Here is a 3,937-nt window from a genome sequence, read left to right on the forward strand (position 1 = left end):
GGAGCGTTACTGTATTTGGCTAGCCAAACTACGCCAGATATATGTTTTGCTGTTAATCTCCTAGCCCGTTTTAGTTCATGTCCGACCCAAAGGCACTGGAATGGAATTAAACATATCCTACGTTACCTTCAAGGAACTAAGGATTTGGGTCTATTTTATACCAATGAAACCAAAGATGGTTTAGTAGGCTTTGCTGATGCAGGCTACTTATCTGATCCACACCATGCTCGGTCCCAAACCGGATATGTGTTCACTCATGGTGGTACAACAATATCATGGCGTTTCATGAAACAAACTATAGCAGCCACATCATCTAATCACTCAGAAATCTTAGCCATGCATGAGGCAAGTCGTGAGTGTGTATGGTTGAGGTCTATCACTCAACACATCCGATCAGATAGTGGAATGGTCGAGGACAATGGTCCGACCATCATATATGAGGATAATGCAGCCTGCATTGCTCAACTCAAAGATGGGTATATCAAAGGTGACCGAACCAAACATGTACTACTCAAGTTCTTCTTCACACTTGAGTTGCAGAAAGCCAAGGAGGTCAGCGTTACTCAAATCCGGTCAAATGAGAACTCAGCCGACCTCTTCACCAAGTCACTTCCCACCAGCACATTCAGGAAGCTCACGCAGCAGATTGGCATGCGAAGACTCAAGGACCTTCAGTGATGTCCAAATCAGGGGGAGTAATGTGTGTTGTACTCTTTTTCCTGTCCTTGGTTTCCCTTTTTACCACATTGGGTTTTGGGTTTTCCGGAAGAGGTTTTAATGAGGCAACGTTAGCACATTACAAGCAATATATGGTTATAGTATCCAAGGGGGAGTATTATAAATCCATGATATGGATATGTGGATTGCCATTAACCATCAAGGAGGTTTACATCCGACCAGACTATCCGGTCCGTCTACACCCGTCTCCGGTCCGTCTACATCCGTCCACGACTAGTCAAGATGAAGACTCATTCAACCGGAGCATTTATGAGCTTTGACCAAGTCTATATCTTTGTAATGAATGTGGTCAATATGTATTAAATGTGTAGATTCTCTCCTTGTTGTAAACCCTTGTGAACCTCCACTATATATTGATAGTGAAAGCTAATGAGAAAGACACAACTTTCACAGCAACACTTCTCTCATATTTCTAATATAAAGTTATATAACATAATAGTAACTATTCTTTTGAGAGTTAATATTACAATTTTTTTCAATTTTCCATTCTCCTCAGTCTTTACATGATATCAGGATTACAATGATCTAATGATCAGTGATGTTCCTTAGTGTTTTTCTCTTAACCATAGAACTTCTTTATCTTTATATTTTAAGCTATATAGTTTCTTTATGTTTTATTTATGTTAAGCTAAGTGTTTCAACCATTTAAATTTATCATTTTACCAAATGTTTTCAAATTTCAAATTCATCATCATGAATCTATGAATCTAAATCCTTAGCGTGTAGGCAAAACGAAAAGGAAAAAAAGAACGGTACTAGACCAAGTTGGATTTGTGCTTTTTGGAAAATTATTCTTTGACCGGTAATTACAGATATAATTTATGTCACCCCGTTATTTGTTTTGAGTCTCGACTACGATTGATATATCTATCGTTTTCTTTTCGCATAGAAAGTACAAAGCAAATATAATTTATTAGTGCCCGCGTTTGAAAACAATTTGCTTGGTCATGTTACGCGTTTCACACACAAGATGATTCGATTAGTCATGGGTCAATGTCTTCGCCGATTTTACTTGCTAACTTATGAGTCACATACATTTCAAACATACAAAATATAAAATGACTTAAAAATTTATAAACAAATAAGTTATTTAAACATAATAGTAGTGAATTATAATAATTTAGTTTTTTGTAAATATTTATATTTATGCATGAACATAACAAATTCGTTTAATATGAAAATATCCTGAATGTAAACTGTAGTTAGAAAAAATATCCTCAGAATGAATATTCGTAATACGAGTCTATGACTAGGGGTGTCGATTCGAGCTGGTCCGGCCCGGCCCAAACCTGCTAAGCCCGTAAATATTTGAGCTCGGTTTTGTCCGGCCTAGAAATATTTGGGCCTAGAATTCAAAGCCCAACCCAGCCTTTATAGGGCTATAGGGTCTTTCGGGTTTTTTTAGGCTTTTCGAAAAATAATTTGTCATTGTCACTTCCATCGTTTTAGTACATGTGAATTTTCATTAAAAAAATACAGTTTCATTTTTTGTTTTAAAATATCGAGTGAATTTAAACTTTTCTTCTTTATCAAAAATTTTTTACTATTGTATACTTCAAAAAATATCTATAAACAAACCAAATTTAATAAAACTTAAATAATCAAATATAAATTAAAACTAAATGTAAAAAACAAAATTTATGATAAACATGGTCAAACGTTTCATACTTTGTATTTTGAAATAAAACACATGTTGTACATAAAAAAGAAAGTACATTTGCAAAATTTAAAATGTGACACTTGTAATGATCAAACAATAAAGTGCATTAACAACTTTAACATTTGCTTTATTAGGGTTTGGATAAAAATATTAAAATAATATATCAATACTTATAATGGTTTTGATTGTAAGAATGATAACATTTAACCTAAAGTATAAATTTTGGGTTTTCGGGCCGGCCATATCCCAAACAGGTTTAGACCCAAAATACAAAAACCCAAATGGGCTTAGCCCGAAAAGCCCAATTTTTTTGGCTTATAAAACTAAGCACAAACCCGATAATTTTTAGGGCTGGGCGGGCTCGGTGTAGCATCCCCATTCCGCAGTCTGGACTTGATCAGTCCAAGGCCGGACTGATCAGATGGGACAGACATGTTGGACAGGTCATCTGGATAGTACTGGTCAGGTTAAGACGATATTGGCTGTCCGAACATAGCAGGCAAGCTTGTCGGACTAAGCTGGAACGATTCAGACGAGGCAGCTGGACTTGTCATCTGAGATCAGTTAGTCAATGTGTGGACTGACTGGTATACGTTCTGACGGAAACATATACTGAGCTGAACATGAACTGATTAGCTAAGGAGAATGGCGGGATCAGTTACTGGAACGGTTACAAAGTAGTTACCGGAACAGTTACACGACGGCTCCAGGTGGTTACTGGACTGCTTAACTGACTGGGACGGTTTATGAACAGTTGAGTTCTCGAACCGCTAAGGCAGTTAAAGAGCAGTTGGAACTGCAGGGAGTTACTGGGAAACTGTCCGAGAGCGGTTACGGATAGGTTTGGGGCGCGGAAGCAGTTATGGGACGGTTATGGATGGTTAAGGCCGAGAAGTAACCGCCCAAACTCCCTTTTAATGAAAAATCCCGCGGAACAGAAAGGGGACTCTTTTTCCACACGGGTTTTGGATAGGAAGGGGAGAAAGGAGCCGAGAGAGAGAGGGAACTGACGAGGAGAGTGAGAGACATGGCCGGAAGGCCGATCCGAGCAATCGACGGTGACCGCGAGTTTGTGTTTAGTTGCGTACTGATCCTTGCGGACTGAGCCATTGGTCGTACTGAAGATCTGTGAAGGCGGCGGTTACAGTTAGAGAACCTTGAGAGCGAATCATGGAATGGCAATTCCGATCGGGTCTGTGTACAAGCGATGGAACGTTTGGATGTGGAGCGATGGTTCACGATGTAAGCACTGGTGGTTATGGCGGTTACAGTCTGCGGGACCGTTCTCAAGCCAAGGGAAAGGGTCTGTCTGCTTAGGTTGCTCTGATTAGAGCCGTGTACTGATGAATCGCGACGATAATGTAGTATGTGGTGGTTGTGAACGAGAGGTAATGGTCGCTGGTGTGGAGGAAACATACTGAAGGGTTTTTTTTTTATCGGATCAATTCCGACTGGGTACTGGATACTGGATCGAGCAGTGGTGCCCACAGAAGTGGATTATGGTTTGGTCTGTGCAGTCCGGGATGAACTGAGAGCAGA

This window comes from Brassica oleracea, chromosome C4 (genome assembly GCF_000695525.1).
Source record: "Brassica oleracea var. oleracea cultivar TO1000 chromosome C4, BOL, whole genome shotgun sequence".
NCBI classification, from domain to species: domain Eukaryota; kingdom Viridiplantae; phylum Streptophyta; class Magnoliopsida; order Brassicales; family Brassicaceae; genus Brassica; species Brassica oleracea.